Source organism: Oryctolagus cuniculus, chromosome 8, assembly GCF_964237555.1.
Source record: "Oryctolagus cuniculus chromosome 8, mOryCun1.1, whole genome shotgun sequence".
In the NCBI taxonomy this organism is placed as follows: domain Eukaryota; kingdom Metazoa; phylum Chordata; class Mammalia; order Lagomorpha; family Leporidae; genus Oryctolagus; species Oryctolagus cuniculus.
The window spans coordinates 121213819-121233510 of record NC_091439.1 but is presented as its reverse complement, the minus strand read 5'-3'; the positions used below and the strand labels follow the sequence as shown (position 1 = coordinate 121233510).

Genomic DNA, 19692 nt, shown 5'->3' with positions numbered 1-19692 from the left:
TTTATTTGGAGACATCTGAGATATAGCATTGTAATGACTGGCTTTTCCCAGGGTCTTCCTAAAACATGATCACACGGAATTGGATTCTCTTGAAATTGCTTTCTTTTGAAAGCAAAGATCTGAGAATTCCCTCCCCTGATTCATGTTCATGGAGTATACAAAAATGATGCTGCTGGCTCTGTGGTGTCAAACTGGGGAGTTTGGAGTGTCAGTAATATCACAACACTTGATTGTTGAATGACAAAAATAATGCTGCATTTTAAGAAAAAAATCAATAGAGAACAAAAGAGACAAAGACCCGACTATAAAATTTATCTTGGCTTTCAGTGTGTGAGCTCTTAAGAAATATGGCAGAAATTTATTTAGAAGTCCTAAGCAATTGAATTTTCTATTAAGTCTATTTTTCTCTTCCACTTACTTACTTGTAAGACAAAGTTAAGAAGCTTAAATATAATCAAGAGAAGAGGTATGTTTAAAATTGTACCCGAGTTTGGCAACCATTAGAAACTCCAAATACTACCTCATGTAATAATATAATATCTTTTTGGGATATAAGAATATCTCTTTGGTAAACCCAAGATACTGTCTGTATAATATGATTAACACATCAATATTTAAAATATTAACTCAGGGATGGTCATTTATAAAAATAAGGGAAAAAACAAAAATGAAACCTTAAGGTTTGTTTTGGTCAGTATTACAAAGGAAATTGCTTGTACTTTAAAAGCAAACTGTTACTGATCAATAGAATTTACTTTGCATGAATTTCTGCCATTATTCAAGCAACTTTTGCTTTCCTGAGGCAATAAGACAGGGAAGTAGTCAAATCATAATGCGAAATAACAATAATTAATTCATATCACTAAAACCCTTAATAGAAGAGTAACAACTGAAGACTAAGGGTTTAAAGAAGTAACATTTAATGTTTTATGAAACTTGATGTTTTGTCATAAATATTAAGATAAAAAATATGTTTAAGTTAATTGCTTTTCTTTGCAGAACAGCAGGAAACTGTACTCTGTGGTGGCATCCCACTCTAGCATCTACACTTCAATCACATTTGGAAAAAAAGTTAGTTCTTCTGATACGTTGATCAGGGCTTGACAATATAGATGAGGTCCAATTTTTTAAAGGTTTGTTTATTTATTTGAAAGGCAGAACAAGAGAGAGCAAGAGAGCGAGAGAGATCAAGAAACAGACATCTTCAAATGTCTGCAACAGCTGGAGTTAGGCCAAGCCAAAGCTAGGAGCCAGGAACTCAGTCCAGGTCTCCCACAATGGTAGCACAAACTCAAGGACTTGAGTCATCACCAGGTGCCTTCCAGGGTGAGTATTTGCAAGAAGTGGAAATCAGAAGCAGAGGCAAGACTTGAACCCACGCATTTCAATATGACATGCAGACTTCTTAACCTCTGTGCCAAACTACCTCTCTGAGTTTTCTTTTATATTTTGGGGGGAATGGAGATCAGGAAGTGAGGGCATAACTGGTCTTTCAGATATTTCAAATGTCAAACTCTATGACACTTGTGGTTGGTCTTCTCGTCCTTGATCTGGGTCTCTGTCATGCAAAGTCAGCCATTGCTCCTGTGTTCCCAAGGTTACCCCAAGTTATCCGGGGCCAAATATGCACTAGGATTTTGGCATTTGTGTGTTTTAACTTCTTGATGAAAGAAATAAAAAATGAATTTAATATACCTTGCAAAATATTTTTTTAGAGTGATGTACTTTCTTTTTGGATCACATTTTGTTATTATGTCTTCTTGGTCCAAATTGTAATCATTGAACTTAGGACAAAAAATATCCTCTTGAACATTCGAGAGGAAATAAGGAGAGCTGGTGATGTCTGCCAGGAGAACAAGCGACTGCTTTTCTTCATGTGTTTTTCCTAACAAAAGTTTTCTCTTTGCAACTATGAGTTGCAAGAGCACACACACTTTCAAAATGATAGGGATGACTAAATGCGTGAATCTGTGCATTCTATAGCATGCACACACACACACACACACGTCCGCTTCCACTATGGAAAGAAGAGTTAGGCTTGCTGTTATCCTCGAAAACACTATAAATTATCCAAGTTAGAAAAGGAAAAACAAAACAAGAGAAATGTGAATTTGACATTCTTCTTTCAGAAGTCCAGCCAAATTCAGCGTGAAGTACTGGAACCTTGGAATCCAACTGTGTGGATAATTCATCAACACAGTATTTATTATGTGCCTACTGAATACATGGCATTATTATAAATACATTTTACAGGATCCCTTAACCCATTGTGTCCCAACATCCTGCACATAGAACATGTATAAAAACTTAAATTGGGCAATAAATATACCACTTATGGTAACTTTGAAATAAATTTATCACTTAAATGTTGACAGAATTGAAAACTTGGAACTAAATGGGTTAAGAGGAAGCTTAAAACTTTAATAAACAGATACAAAATACATAAAACAATATCCACTCAAAAATTCTAATTAGTGACTCTTGAGAAAACGTTTTGCCAGAATTTCAACTTGGAATTTTAACCTTTTGTCCTTTTTCAAAAATTCCAAATGTTTTTGATTAATTTATAAATCTTCTCTGTTTTCTTATGTACAAATAGAATAACAGATTGAAAATGTGCTTCTATGGTGCCAAAACTCTATAAATGATGAATAATTGTGTGTATACATATATGTATCCTCATATTTACAATGCATTTGTCCTTATTCTTAACTAGGTTATAAATTCTTGGCTTCAAATTTGCCAACTTTGGAGCAGTCATTAATTAGTTCTTCTAATAGATAATTCATTAGTTTTGAGTGCCAGAAAATATGTTCCCACCACAACCTAAAAGACCTTCTATATTAACTACATTTAGAGTGGTTTTAGTGAGAATGTAGCTACATATGTGGAAACTGATTTCAGAACTTCCAGGAGCTCCCATCTTTCAAAATTAAACTAAATGAAACTTAAAAGCAAAGAGAAAAATAGCAATTATCTTGTTGAAAATTCTAATTTTGTGTTTTACAGAAAAGATAATAGATTTTTCTGTATTGCTTAAATTAAAACAAGATGACTTTTCTCAGACGAGGGTACAACAAATTCTGAGATGTAATTTTTTTCAATAAGTGTACATATAAATACAGATTAATGTATGTAGTATGTACATACAATTAATGAATACATGTTGATATATGTATCAATATCGTCAAGGTGCGTATGATGAGAAAAATTTTTATTTCTTTGAAATATCAGAAGGAGCTCTCTAATCTTCATTAGTCTAGCAAGAACAAGGTATCACTCATTTTGTTCACAACAGAACTGTTAGATGCCTTTATTCATGTGGGATATATACTCTTGTCTAATTGCTCAGAAAATTAGGGCTAACATAGTCACCTTCTCAGCTCTCAAGTCCAAAGGATCTGCCTCTTCTGAGCTTAGCAGTAGCTTGACCTTAGGGCTTTAGTTAATGGGAAGGGGTGGTAGCCGAGGCACCCTGAGGAGGGAAGACCTGATGCCAAACCTTCTCCCTGTGTGTGGGTGAGGGAGAGCCTGGTAGTCATGTTTGGGGAGCTCAGAGCTTAAACCTGAGAGTGGGCCATCCTGGGATAAGGCACACCCGTGTGAATCCCAGGAGCCTCAGGGGCAGGCTGAGGTTGCCAGCACCGTGGATGTCAGGACTCCCTGGTCCACAAGGAGAGTGGAGGAAGACTGAAGAGAAGACCAGGTATATTTAAAAAAAATCTTCTTGACGGTTATGATTTGAATGAAATTACTGACAAATAACTATATAGTTCTTACTTAATAATCTCTTAAATATTGTTGTAATCATCTTTTCTTAGTTTTTGTAGTTTGCGGATCTTGACCCTTAGCCAGATTGGTTTCCTCCTCTATAATGCAGTCTATGGTGAAATCACACTGGGTGCATGGGCAATAAAAGTGGTGTAGGTCCACTATTAAGTAACAATCTAAACACGAATATACTCACAAGAGGCCACGTTGTCTGTCTAGTGTCATAATTTCTGGACAAAGACATGAGGATAATGCCACATTCTGCCACATCCTGTGACATATGTTTAGTTTATTTCTTTGCTTGCCTTTTTTTTTGTCTGTTTATTTGTTTGTTTTTGACAGGCAGAGTGGACAGTGAGAGAGAGAGACAGAAAGAAAGGTCTTCCTTTGCCGGAGGTTCACCCCCCAGTGGCCGCCACAGCCAGCTCACTGCGGCCAGCGCATCACACTGATCTGAAGGCAGGAGCCAGGTGCTTCTCCTGGTCTCCCATGGGGTGCAGGGCCCAAGCACTTGGGCCATCCTCCACTGCACTCCCTGGCCACAGCAGAGAGCTGGCCTGGAAGAGGGGCAACCGGGACAGAATCCGGTGCCCCAACCGGGACTAGAACCTGGTGTGCCAGCACCACAAGGTGGAGGATTAGCCTAGGGAGCCGCGGCGCCAGCTCTTTGCTTGCTTTTTAAGAATCTTGTTCCTCCTCTGGATTATGCAGGGAGGTAGTCAGCGAGGAGAAGCTGAGGTCACCACCCTCCCCTGTAGTCTCACCTGCACAGCCCCGCTCCCCTACTCGCTGCTGTGCAAGGGGAAACCACAGCTTGCAAAAAATCACATCTTAGAACTAGCACCAGCCAAAACTAGCCAACATGGCTGCCAGTTGTAGCCACTTAATAACCTTTACCCCATTATAAATTATTATAATAAAATCACCATGACTGACACTTCTACTCCCACCATGAACTTGACACAGGGACACTTTGTTTTCCAAAACAGGGCAAAGAATTGGGTGGCACACAAGCTCTGGCCCAAACACCACTGTTTGTAAGTATTCAATTAAATTCCACCCAGACACCACCTTCTGTGACTCCAGATAATTTCAAGGGATGGACCCAAACCTTGTTGAGTGCAGCTCTCCTGAGCATGCCCTCACGACTCCCTGAGAACTTCCGTGTTGCCTGTCAATAAATCTTTACTGTCTGCAGAGCTTTACCTACATCTCATCCTTGAATTCTTTTCTTGCACTGGGGACAAGAACTTGAACCCAGCCACCCCATGGAACACACCGCACCGTGTGTTCAGGAAGGGAGGCTCAGTTCTGACACTTTCTTTAAGATGTGAGAAGTCCACAAGTTTACCTCCTCATATCTCCCCTAATTTTCATTAACGTATATGTCTTTCCTCTATGGTTATGTTGCAAGCACTTGACAGAAACTTGATATTCTGTTTATAATACGGTACTAATTTTAAGGAATTTAAAGTTTCCAGTTGAACTCTGAAAAATTATGCAGGCCTCCCACTGGGTCTTTCATTTTAGATTAATATGGCATCCAGTCAGATGAAATGTTTTATGAATATTCTCAAAGAATATGAAAAATTACGTGTAGATCCTTTTTATCCTGTCCAATACATTGGATGAAGAATACTGTTGCATATTAACACACTGTATCAGTGTTTTGTGTCATAAATTTTGTTTCTTCCAGTTTGGAGGGGAAATTTCTTCCTCTCAACTTTCTTGCCCTGGCACCTGCCATGGTGGTTAAGTTGGCAAGAGTCATTTCAGAGATGTGACGTAGTTGATAGGCAGTTTCCTTTCTCTCTCTTTCACAGATGGACATGGTCACACATAGCTACACACACACCCACACACACGTGAGCGCACATATACACATTGAAAACCACTATTTACGTGTAGCCACTCAGGGGAAATGTAGGTATACAAGGTTACCTATAGGAAAACAATTTTTTTCACTGAGGACTCATATGCCTAAGTGCTAAGTTGGGCAACAGTAAATGGGAAGAAGCAGTGCCTGTTTGCCTGATCTGAGTTAGCAATTCAGCCTTGTAATTATTATCAGCAGTCATTAAACATCCAGCAACAATAAAGACACCATGTTTCCCCACCTTGCCGGTGCAGCGGTGTGTAATTACCTATGGTCCAATGACTTACTCTTTCCTAACAACGTTGGTTATCACCAGACCTCAAGTTAAATAACTCAAGATTATCAGCTCAAGTCACAAAATATATAAAAATGGATGCACTACTAATTTTTAAGTATTCCTGACAGAGGTTGATGTAAACGAGCGATTTTTACTGTGCTTTCTGCCAACAGTGCTCTCTGAAGACGCTGGCCAATGTTTGAAAGCTCTTTCAACTCAGAACTCCCTCAGATGTTCTTTTGTGATAAGGAAAAAAGGAGAAACCAGAGCGGCTTTGTGTCTGCGGTAATGAAGGAAGGTCAGAAATCGCAGCACATAGATTTTTGGAAAAGAATCAGAACTTGTGAGAGAGCAAAGATAAAGATTATTAGCAACATTGACCTTGCAATACGCTATGACCATTCCTGGGGCTCAGCTGAATCCTTTGTGGCACAAGCTGCATCTTAATCTCCAAAATAATTTCATCACGACTATGAATGATAGCAAAGCGCTTGGACAGCGGGGATGAAGGATCTAAACCGCAGCAGCCACATCAGACTCACATAACAAACCCCATGGAGGACCTCCTCCACGGTTTACCTTTTTTGCTCAGTAGGACTGTAAATACCACATTGGTCTTGTTTGCATTATCCTTGTAGTAACCTTTAGAAATGATCACCTAAACTGACGTCCTTTTGAGAGTGAAAGGGAGACTCTTGTCCCGGAACAACAGGAATAACTTAGTTCTGAGTAGGAGAGACAGGATGCATGGTCACTCTCAGAATACATTCACTCAGGGTCGGGATAAGATTTTATTATCACAGAATATGCTCCATTGTTCCTATGGTGTCACAAAAGTGGCTTCTACTTATTGGTGTCTCTATCTAAAAATAAACTAATTCAATGGGTGAATTTGGTCAACAGTGAGATCTGTTTCCAGGAGGTAAAACTGATTAAGTTTTACCCAAGTTTTATTCACAGCACTTTAAGTTGTGTTCAATAGACCACAGTGATATGGCTGAGTAAGTATCAGGAATAGTCTTTTTGATGAATTTCAAATATAAATTGTTGGGGAAAATACAGGCCTATCAATGGAATGTTCCTGGAACGTAGTTTTTGTTCGAAAAGACCTGCGGAGCAGGTGACGCTGTTGTGGCACAGTGGGTTCAGCCACCACTTGGGATGCCCACATTGAAAATAGTATTTAAATATACACATAGGAATAAAGGATCAGGTCAGATTTAGTTATTATCCAGTATGCCCATCTTAGTTTTTTTAAATCTATTTATTTATTTGAAAGGCAGAGTTGCAGAGAGGGGTGGGGGGGAGGGGTTCTTCCATCCACTGGTTCACTCCCCAGTTGACTGCAAAGGCTGGAGCTGTGCCACTCTGAAGCCAGAGCCAGGAGCTGCTTTCAGATCTCCAATACAGGTGCAGGGGCCCAAGGGCTTGGACCATCTTCCACTGCTTTCCCAGGCCCTAGCAGAGAGCTGCATCAGAAGTGGAGCATCCTGGACTCAAATCAGTGCTCATATGAGATGCCAGCACTGCAGGCGGTGGCTTTACCTGCTATGCCACAGCGCAAGCCTGATTTTATGTAAAACTGAAATTTAAAATATTCCAAAATGAGTTTAGTTGATATAAGGAACTAGTAGTAAATAGAAACATCTGTTTTGAATTACAGCCGAAAGATTAGTTAAAGGAGCTGAGCCAGGTGTTCTGTACTGGGACAACTGACTTTGGTTAGGGGCTCAAAGTCCAAAATTGATACAGGCTTCAGAATCTATGAAGAAAATACTGAAATCATGAACTGGAGACCTGGTTTGATGGAATTCCTCCTGTATACCTGTTGGGGGGATGAATAGGCCTTTCTAGACTTCAGTTTCTTAACCTGGATTAGATTGAACCTAAGTCCTTTCCAGTATATTTTATTCTGTCCCAGAGATTCAAACTAGCAACCCCAATTTGTTATCATTGGGGCAATAATCTCTTGAAGATTATCCACCTGACCTTGTGAGTATTTATGTATCAGGAAATTAATTTCTCTGAAATGCATCAAAAATAACTATATTTAAATGCACACTGGATGGAAAATTTTTGGTTTGTATTTGATCTCACATCAATAGAATCTAACAGCCAAGTTCATAGAAGTAGAATGCAGTGGTGGTTATCAGAGGCTGGAGTCAAGGGCACGGTCAAGGAAAGAGAAGACATTGGCCACTGGGTACAAAGTTACAGTTAGGAGGCATTGTCAGGGTGTTCTATGGCACATTAAGGTGATTATAATTAATAGCATATTGCATATTTCAAAATAGTTAAAACATAAGATTTTAAAAGTTTTCTCCATGAAGAAGTGATCAACATGTGAAGAGACAGATATGGGAACTAGGCTGATTTAATCGTTCCTCAATGTATACAAATCTGGAAACCTCACATTGTGTTCATGCAACTATCATTTGTCAATTCAACATAAAGTAAAACAAAACTCTTCACCTTGATTTCTAACCTGTAAAGGGTATACTCACAGCAGTTTCCCTCCGGATACCTTCGTCCTGGCAATCAGCTGCACATCGTGGCACTCTGCAAGGAGTGTGTTTCAGAAGGCTGCGTTTTTAGTTCACTTTCACATGAGAAAATAATCAAAGTTGGCTCATAACAACTTATTTTATGGAGAAATTTGGGGAAATTTTCTATTTTTTTTTTCTTTTCAAAGATATCTCTGCCAGCTACATGTGAGATTCCATATGTTGCACGGTATTTAAAGAGAAACTGCTGTTGGTGTTTTTTTTTTTTTCACACTCAAACTGCAGTATTTTAGACTTTCCAAAGAATGCCTACCTAAAAAGGAACTGCAAAATAAATTATAAAATTATCTTGGCATAATTTTCTGAAGAAAAACGGATAGTATTTACTAACATTTTGTCACACCATTGCACATAGAAAAAGGGAGTTAGTAACTTTGCTGGTTACTAGACTATTATTTAAAGCAATGGCAGGAAGAGAAAGGTTTATTGCACCGCCTTTTCTTGATTGAAATTATTTCCATGCTGGATAGGTACACCTGGCCGTGCACATTCAAAGCCCCTGCTTTTTCTTTGTCATATTTATAATTACAGAAGTCATTTGCAATTTATCATATGCAATCATTTGCAACTGTAAATACATGCAGTGTTGGTTTTGTTATTTGAATATCTTTGAGTGCTCTGTCTACATAATCATTCCAAAATGCTCCTTTTGTCTGCTGTGCTGTAGAGAATTAGCGTCATGTAGGTTCTGACTACAGACCTAGTGACAGAGGCTGCCTATAGCAGGACTGCCTCCAGGTACTGGATCCGAGGCACAAAGCATTGATTAATCGGATGCCACCACTTCAGAATTTTACTCATGTCCCATTCTCTTAATCAAAAAACTTCCCCAGGAATATATACCCTTTGGGGGAACATAAATTTTACATACATTGCTCTTTTTAAAGTAAGAGTTCTGTAGATTGAATTCTAGTAACTCTTTCCAATGAAAAGCCTGCGCGTAATTAATTCGAACTGTGTTCATAGTGACACAGAGGTCTCTGTAATCTAAAACACTCCATAGAATGCTATGTTAACTGTCTTCCAACAGCAAATAATGGAATGCCATGTGTATGTGTGCCAAATAGAATAAGGTTCTATAAATGCTGTAGTATATATTTTCAAAGCATCTTATTTTTAAATCCGGGAATTGCCACATGAAACCTTGGAAGTGCTTATCGGTGCATGCCTAAAGAAGAAACATAAATATTCATTTTTAATTTTCAAACTGAAATTAAGTGATTCAGTCACAACTTGTTATTAAAATGATAATGATCTAGCATTCTCTTAGAGAAGCACTTCCAGTTTTAACTTTGAATTTAACCTGAAAGTTACATCTTTTGACGAGATGAAAATGCAGATCTGTGCATTGGACTCTTACAAAGCAATGCTGACACCTACAGAGAACGCATGCAAATATCCAAGTTTAATTGGTAAACAATGTACTGATTGCTGTTCATACATTAGCTACAACTACCTTGATATCCACCAGACAACTTCGGTTTGATGTGTTACATTTAAAAAGACATTTAATGTTTTACAAAATGCTACTTTTCATCACCATTTCAGTGAATGTCATTGTTGTAACATAATGTATGGAGAGTAGCACCTGTCTCAGCAGCGGCACCATGGTAGACCCATCTGCTTATGCAGACTGAAGACAAAGGAAAAAGATACAAGAAACAGAGATGTCTATGTTTTCCCCGCCTGTGTGTGTGGTATTTCTAGTGAGGAAGGAGAACTATCTTCCTCCCTTTAGAATGGTAAATGTAGAGTGCTCCAGAATGCATAACCAGAGGACAGAGAAAAGCACAAATAATCAAGACTCAGTATTTTCTCTATCACCTCATCAACTGCATCTCACAGAACTAGTCTCCAAAAAATTAAGGCAAAGTGTTAAGTTGCTCCAGTGAATACAGCTATTTATATTAAAAAATAAACCTTTAATATATAAATAATGATTTAAGTGTACATGTGTATATAATATTAGTATATGTGCATATACCTATACATGCACACATATATAATACACATTTTTATTTGTTTGAGAGGCAGAGGCAGAAGGAGAGAGAACGCGAGCACTCCCATGCACCTGTACACTCCCCAAATGCTTGCAACAGCTGTGTCTGGGCCACAGCAGAAGCTGGGAGCTGGGAGCAAGGAGCTCAATCCAGGTTTCCCACGTGGGTGTCAGGTACTCAGTTACTTGAGTCGGCACCTGCTGCTTGCCAGGCCCTGCATGAGCAGGAACCCGAGCTGAAGTCAAACCCAGGCACTGTGCTGTGAGATGTGGACTGTGGAGGGCATAGCCACCAGGCGAAACACTGCCTTCCTGTTTTTTTATGAAAGCACAACGAATACTCTAATGCACATTCAGCACAGGCAAGCAAAAAATCATTTCCTTCATTAAGCAAACACTTATCACATGTCTAAGTCACCTTGTGAAGAATTCAGGCTCTGATGATGACAAAAACCAGAGACCCAGGAATACCAACAATTCTGTTAGAAAAGATCCCATTTATTTGTAATAAACATCTGTAAAAATAACTTTAATAAGAAAAGTTCAGTAGCTTTATGAAAAGAATACAACTTTATTAAGATACAATAAAACCAACTTAAGTGAGTATAGTAAACATGTCCCTGAATAAAATAATGCGTATAAAGATCCCAGTTATCTCATTAATTTGCAGATTTTGTATAATTCCAAAATATCCTTAAAAATTCTTCTTGGGGTTTTACTTGTTTTACCTTTCTAGTAATTCATGAAAAAAACAACTGAGATTATTTTCAACAAGAATACTACTGGGAGAATAATGCTATCAAGTAATCATATACCTAATAAAATGTATATTCCATAATATATATCATATGAAGCATATATAATAAGAAGCCAAAATAATTAGGAAAATGTAGATCTAGCATCGTATAAACAGACCCTCCAAAGAATAGAACCTTTATTTTAGAACTGTATCTGATGTCACAAACCATTCGGAAAGGAACACTATTCAATAAAATAGTGTTAGGAAAATTACATATACGATGAATTAAAAAATATATAGAAAAGGCAGAAATTAAAATATTTAGACATGTTTCATCTGATCTGTATATATGAGCAGATCATAAAGTAAAATGCTGTCATAAGGTAGAGAGTGAATTGAGATGGTGAACAATAGAAATGTCTGTGTGTCACAAATATGTCACCCAATTAACCCCATTAAGTCCCAACTTTTCAATTCTGAGACTATTTCAACAGCATATTTATTTCAAAGTCACCAACAGTGGTATGCTTATTCTCAGTGTAAGTCTTTACAGGAGTCTTTATATATAGGATGAGGGGAGATAATAGGCTAAACAGGAAATAATAAACTTGAGGGAAGCAGTTATATTAATTATGAAAAAATACAAGATCTTGAGAAGAAAAGCCAATTGAAAACTAAGAAAGGATTATAAAATATGATTCCCAGAAGAAATAATGCAAATGTTTAACAATAGAAGGAAAAAACCCTCAACGTTACTTTTCTTACTGCTGTTCGAATCATATTCCAGGAAATCTGAATTATTAGCTTTGCCGCATTCCCTGTGTTCTCACAGGCTGTCCTCAGCTCATTTGCTCCCATGGGCTCCTGCTCCTTCCCCTCTTTTATAACCCCAAATTGTGCTCATATGTTTAGAATCAGAAAAATGTCTTCTTCTATATGGTATTTTTTCTCATTGTGATAGACAAAATGTTCCCTTAGGCTAAACGTGCATGGCTTCTATTTTTATCTTTTAAACTATACTTATCCCATATAAGCCTATATTTTGCTCATTTGTTCAGTGTTTTACTTCTCCTAATTATATGTTATTTTTAGCAAAGTTGAGGAATTTTACACAACTTTGTCTTTAACAGATTTGTCAAGTCAAAAATAAAACAAAATGAAACAACAGAAACAAAGCAAAAAGCCACAGTTGTGACAGTTTTAATAAGACAAATAAAGACATTAACAACATACAAATTAATATTCTTATGCTACAGCAGAAAAAATCTGTTCCTTTTATATGCCTGTGAGCTTTTGGCAAAAGCTGGCTGTACTCTTGACCACAGAGAAAGCCTTAATAGCAAAACATGTAGAGCACTGTTTTTGATCACAACATAAGAAACAAAATTAGCAATAAGTTAGCTGGAAAAAGTGAAAACTTAAAAATTCAAATTCTTGGACATTAAAAATGTAAAATGTAAGAGATTAAAAAGTAAGTCTTCTGACTAGTTTTGAGTAAAATACAGCAAAATTAGAATAAGACTACATATTATTGATAATTGCTGCAATGAGAAAAATAAATTTTACACCTAATGAGATGTTGCCTGAACTTTTTCCTTACAAATATTTTATATGCAAGACATATTTAGGTTGCTTGATATTCATTTTAGCTTCCAGTTGGGCATGGAGGGCTGTCTGGATGACGATAACTTAAAAGTTAAATCCTACTTTCACATGACTTCCTTACAATTAATTGTTTAGGTCTGAAATTGGTTTGGCTGAGAGACACACGTTAGTGAGTTCAGGAACAGTGCTGTCCAACAGAAATAAAATGTGAACCACCTATGTAATTTTGAATCTTTTAAACTTAACAATACAAAAAGTAAAAATGAAAATGTGAAATTAATTTTAATGATGCATGCTACCCAATCTATTCAAAGTTGAATCTATTCAAAATAGAACTATGATGTCATTGGACTTTAAAATTGGGATATTTTGCATTCCACTTCTCCGTTACGACTTTGGAATCTGGTTTTGTCAACTGAGATCACATCTGCGTTTGGAGTAGACACATTTCCAGTGCTCAGTAGCTGGAGCTGCCTCATGGCCTCCGTGTTGGTCAGCAGATACAGAAGATGAAAATGAGGGAAGCACTTTCCTTTCCCTGCCGCTGAGGTGGGTGATTTTCCTGGTAGGAAAGGGAGCCCGTGTTCCTTCCAAGGCAGATGTAGCAACAACGACTTCCTGACTTGCGCAGCAAAGCTCGGGGAGTGTGTTCCTGAAGTCAGCATGTCCAGGCATGGCTTCCCAGTTTCTCTTCCCCTGATGTACCAAAGACGCTGCTTCCTCTGACTGGCCAATTTTAAGTTCTCCTCTGGGGTCATTTCTGGATCAGAATCAAACCCACTTCTGCAGGCCTTCCAAAATCTCTAAACAATCAATTCTATGGAATTTGTTTCATCCTCAAACAAAACAGTTTTTGTTTCTTGCATCTGAACTCCAAATGTACATCATCATACATCTACTCATTCCTGAGGAAGTGGAAATAAGTGAACCAAGATTTTACCATGTTAAAAAGAGTCAACAAAGGAAGCATAAATTTAAAAAGGAATTACTAAAGAAAAAAGAGAAAATCAAATAGAAAAATGAAATCTTTTGACTAGTCTCACAGTAAAGTAAAATCAGAAATATATAAAATGGGGAATCAAAAGAACATGAGATGTACAAAGGGACTCTAAGAAGACCATTTAAAATGGAATTCAAAGATACAAGGTTTTTTTGGTGCAAAAATGTTTGAAAATCCATGGACAGCTTTTTCATGATATGTGGTTTTCACCAACTTTGAAGACTCTTTGTATGCATGGCATTTTTATACAAGAGCAGACCTAAAGACAACAATAAAATACTGCAAACATAAATGTTTATAAATTTGAAAATATTGATTAAAAAGTGGAGACAGTCATTTTCTAAGAAAAATCACATGATTGGATTTGATTCAAGATTATGGGGAAATCCTGAATATCCATGAAAGAACCAAGGATCTCAAATGATAGAGCACAGTGTTTCTAAAAAAGGACTTCCCCTGATGGAAAGTCTCTCTTCTCTAATCCCTGTACCAGATGTACCAGATGTAACAATCTGGAAAAATCAAAAAGCAGTCTGCTGAGACGAGACCAGAGCCGTGAGGTTGTTTAGGTTCCATTCCCTCGTTTTGGCACTTAGAGGACTTAGCACTCGGAAATATTCATACAAGGAAGCATACAGAAACCCACATTTTTAAGTGATTAAAAAATATGATCTAAGCATTCAAAAAGAGCTGAACAGTTTGTTTTTCTTGTAGCAAGCTGGGTCTGGGACACAGTGAAATACTGAATGCTTATGGGTGAACATTGTTTAACAGGTTAATGGAAGCAGAATCTTCCTCTGGCTTCCTGGTATTGTCAAGTTGAGCATGCCTTTTGATTCAGTTAACCAAGAAAGTCGGTAAAAATTGTTAAGAAGGGAGATAGGATACCTAGTCTATGATTTATGAAATATAAATTAATGTTATTAGCTGCTTTGTTAATCGTAAAGGAATAATTATACAGAGCCCATTCCATCGAGCATTGTGTTCACTAGAGAATAAGTTAAAAATAGAAATAGAAAACATCAAACTGTTCAAAAGATTTATACTGTACTCTTTTACTATTTTATGGTGGTGTTGTCATTTTGGAGTCTTATAACAGCTACTTGGTAGCTATTTCTACACCATAAAAGCATGCTTTTGTTAAGGTCAGAAACCCTGTATTCTATTTTTTTTTTCTTGGAGTGCATAACGAAGTGCTGGTTTAATTGCATAGGATGGCCTGCACCATGGCTCAATAGGCTAATCCTCTGCATGTGACGCTGGCACCCCGGGTTCTAGTCCCAGTTGGGGCACCGGATTCTGTCCCAGTTGCTCCTTTCCAGTCCAGCTCTCTGCTGTGGCCTGGGAAGGCAGTGGAGGATGTCCCAAGTGCTTGGGCCCTGCACCTGCAAGAAGATCAGGAGAAGCACCTGGCTCCTGGCTTCGGATCAGTGCGGTGCGCAGGCCACAGCGCACCAGCCGTGGTGGCCATTGGAGGGTGAACCAACGGCAAAAGGAAGACCTTTCTCTCTGTTTCTCTCTCTCACTGTCCACTCTGCCTGTCAAAAAAAAAATTGCATAGGAAACAATGTAAGATGGAATTTTTAAAGGTTTATTTATTTGGAAGAGTGTTATAGAGGGAGTGGGGAGACACAGAGATAGAGATCTTCCATTGCCTGGCTCACTCCCCAAATGACCTCAACAGCCAGGGCTGGGCCAGACTGGAGCCAGAAGCCAGGAACTTCATCTGAATCTTCCCACTGGATGGCATGGGTTCAAGTACCTGGGCCATTCTCTGCTAATTTCCCAGGCACATTAGCAGGGAGCTGGATCAGAAGTGGAGCATCTGGGACCCATATGGGATACCTGCATCACTGGCAGCAGTTTGACCCAATGTGTCAAAACTCTGGTCCCTGTAAGATTGAATTTTTTATTGACAGTTGGTTTACTTTGTAGGTCAATGCTCTTCATAGAGCAATAAGGCAGCAGCAAGAAATTCTGCCATGTAATCTTTGAAGAGCAGTAACCTTGTTATCAGTTTTTCTGAGTAAGCCGTGTTTCTGAGAGTCCAAGCCTGCTCCTGGCATATGGGAGTGTGAGAATGTTACTGCATATGAGAAATAGAGATGGATGCTGTTTCCCAGTTCTCATTCATCCATAAAAGCAAATGCCTTCATCCACCAGCTTTTGCATGTGGAGGCAAAGGTAAACGCTGGTGCCCCCAATGATGCCTGCAAAGTGCCTCAAGACTTTAGGGCACCCTCATCCATTATAAAGACCTTGGGACAGATGAGCACTCAGCCATCTATAGATCTCGAATCAGAAAACTCAAGAGAAAATGCAGGCTGAAATCAGAAGAACACGAATATGGCTCAGATGCTCAGTGGATACCTGCTACTCTTCTGCAAGGTGTTTACAGGGTTTTAATTGCTTTAGGAAGAAGGAGTTGGGCAATGACTTGTGATGATTTTGATTGCTAGGATTCGTATGATTACTGCTGTCAAAAAACTGATGTTCAAAGATTAATAAAAATTCCCAGAGCTTATATATATATATATGTGTGTATATATATATATATATATATATATATATATATATAAAATAGGTGGAGGCAGTGATGGAAGAATAAGCAGTGCCAGTGGAGGTAGGGAGCCTGGAAACCAAGCAGGAATGTTAGGGAGTTCACCTGTTGGGCTTCTGCCATTTCCAGAAAGGGTTTGACTTCAGGAAACTCTTCAGCAACTATTGGCTGGCTCCTCTGGGTGATGGCCAATGGGCCAGCAGCAGCAAGAGTATTCAACCTCGAGGGGGCCATCAGCACCATGGGCCAGTGCATCACCAAGTGCAAGAATCCCATAGCAAGAATGGAGACTGGAATCCAGCAGCAAATTCCACACCAGGTGTGGTGTAGACCACTGTGAAGAGCAGTGGCAGTCTAGGTACGGGTATCCTCATCCATGCACCAAGAATTCGGAGGCTGACCGTCTGCCAGCTGCCAGTGTCCCGGGAGGAATCCCAGGCCAGTGTGGAGGAGTCTTCCTTGTAGAGTTTGGAAGAACTGTGCAGGTGCTTGGGGACCAGTGGGAGGAGGCGATTAGAAAGAAGGTGTGGAACACTTTTGCGATGACCCATACAAGTGATGACCCCACAGAATTTTGAGTGCTTCTCTTGGCTTGGGAGTTCTAGGTAGCTACATGTGCAAAGTCACAGGAAGGAAGTGTTTTTTTTTTTTTTTTTTTTTTTTTTTTTTTTTTGACAGCTGCAAAACAATAAGTGCAGACAGCTTGATGGGATCTGTGCATGGTTCCCTTGCCTCTTAACAGAAGCCAAACAGGGAGATAAATTCAAGATTTCTGTATCTTTACATTTCAGTTGGGCCTGGACTCTGAAAAGTGGTCACCGCATTGGGAAGTAGCCGTTGCCCCGCGCGCCTTCCAGCATTGGACCAGTGGCTACACTTCCTTACAGAGAACCCCTCGGGGTTCAGGAGTGTCTCCGGGGACACCTGGGACTTGTTCCTTCACTTCCCTCGGGTGCTTGTCCTTCCTGCAGCAACTACAGTGACGATGAGGCCTCCGCAAGTCACTTCCCTAACCTTGTGGAGTGGGAAACGGAGTGAAGAACAAGACAAGAGGGAGGGAGAGGTACTCAGCTCAGCTCAGGGCCTCCGGGTTTGCGTCCCAAGGAGCAGACTTAGTGTCTGTGCAAGGATCCACCTGCAGCCCTGCAACCAACCACGGAATCAGATCTTTCTGGAAATCACTGAAGATCCAGATGTTTTCTGTTTTACACATTTCTCTGCTTTGTATCTGAAAGGACTCTGAAGTGCTCTATTATGTTTTAGTCCCCTCTCCCACCCACCCCACTTTTTGTTGGGGAGAGTGTGGGGTTGAGTGGAGAGAGTGGGACTGGTTGAATTAACATGGGGAAGTCAGAAAAACCTGGTGCCAGATCTCTGTTTCTCAGGGCAGGTCTGTACTGAGTGGAGTGCTGTTTGCCTCATTGATTTTAGTCTGTAATGATTAGTGTTGAAGCCTTACACTGATTTGAGTCGCGGTGTTAAGTGTTAACCATATTGCATTCATTTCTAGCCACATAATTGCTCTTGGAGAGCAAGACCAGTCAAACTAATTTATCCCAAACTGTATTCCCCTCACTGCTTGCTCATTTCTTCTTTGACATATTGCAGTAAATGTGGAGTTTATCCATCAGCATGCTGCACCTGTCAGTCAAGTGAGCAGGGTTTTTGTATTTTTTTTTTTTATTTTCTGGGACAAATTGTACTGAGAACTACTTAAGCATGGATACACAGCAATGCGCCCTCACTTTTGCTGGAAGGGGTCCTCTTGGAGATTTTCTTTCTTTGGTGTAGTTTCTGTATTTTCATGCTGTAGGTAAAAAGGCTTTGTTTGTTTGTTGTATTGTTGGTCATTTGCCTCCCAGCCAAAATTTCTGTTCCTTGTGGTCCGCATACAGTGCCTGCTGGCCAGTTGACTTGCAGGAAAGCTGACATGGCGCTCTGCTTGATTTTTTTTTCTTTGTGTATCATTAGCTGTTTGGCAAGTGCAGAAGCCTGGGCCTGGCCTGGACTCTGCCAAACAGATATCACAGTGTATTTGGGAGTTGCACCAGGGTTGTCACCGAACTCCAGGAGTGACTTATTCTTCTTGTGAGTGTCAGGCTCTTTTGGGGTAATGTGATGACAGCTTAGGTTCACAAGACCTTCCTGTCCTTCCCCTGTTTTTACATCAGAATAAACTTATCTTCATATTCCGTTTTCCGTGAACTTTTCAAAGCCTCCTCGAATGTCCACGTACTCCACATGGTATATTTGAATTATATTGGTTGATTAATTGAAATTACTTTTCAAAGTTACTATTTGCAAAATTAGAACATTAGTACAGTAACACCAAAAAGGAGAAAAGTGTAGTAAGAATTCCTGTCTCTCCCTTTACTATCACCACTCAGTTTAAAACCGGCTGGCGCCGCGGCTCACTAGGATAATCCTCCACCTTGTGGTGCCGGCACACCGGGTTCTAGTCCCGGTCGGGGCACCGGATTCTGTCCTGGTTGCCCCTCTTCCAGGCCAGCTCTCTGCTGTGGCCAGGGAGTGCAGTGGAGGATGGCCCAGGTGCTTGGGCCCTGCACCCCATGGGAGACCAGGAGAAGCACCTGGCTCCTGCCTTTGGATCAGCGAGGTGCGCCGGCCGCGGCGGCCATTGGAGGGTGAACCAACGGCAAAGGAAGACCTTTCTCTCCGTCTCTCTCTCTCCCTGTCCACTCTGCCTGTAAAAACATAAAATAAAAAAATAAAAAAACCAATTGCTAAAAATGTAGGAAGCCAAATCTGTAAGAATAGTTCTAGAACTATTTAGACTAAATTATCTACCTAAAAACAATGAAGACAGAAAAAGAGGGAATAGAGGCAGAGAGAGTGGGAGAAAAAGCAAAGCGAATCACAAAATGACCAAATTTTATCAATAACAGTGTACTCTATTGACTGACTGAATAGCAAGTACTTTGTCATTTTATGAGTTTATTTAATACAATTGTTGGGACTTAATGAAATCATCCACATACTCAAATCTGAGAGAAACTAGATTAATAGTAATAACCACATTCACACACTTAGGTAATTTCATTTAGAGTTACGTAATCATAATGTCATATATATATATATATATGTGAAGTCATATGAATGGGTATAAAATATTGCTGTATATAAATACCTTTAGGTGTGCTTTATTTATTTGGTTCAAACAATCTTAATTTTTTTCCAGAAGATTCTTTGACAGAACATCATTAAATATTATAGCACTAAAGACTAGGGATGTAGTGTTCTAGCTTCTTTAAGTGAGGATTAAATTTATATTTCCATAGCA

At 39.2% G+C, this 19692-nt stretch overlaps 1 pseudogene; it reads left to right on the top strand.

Annotated features, from left to right (window-relative positions):
- The first annotated feature begins 16435 nt into the window (after positions 1–16435).
- Positions 16436–19417, top strand: LOC138843294 (DCN1-like protein 3 pseudogene; annotated as a pseudogene).
- Positions 19418–19692: the final 275 nt, after the last annotated feature.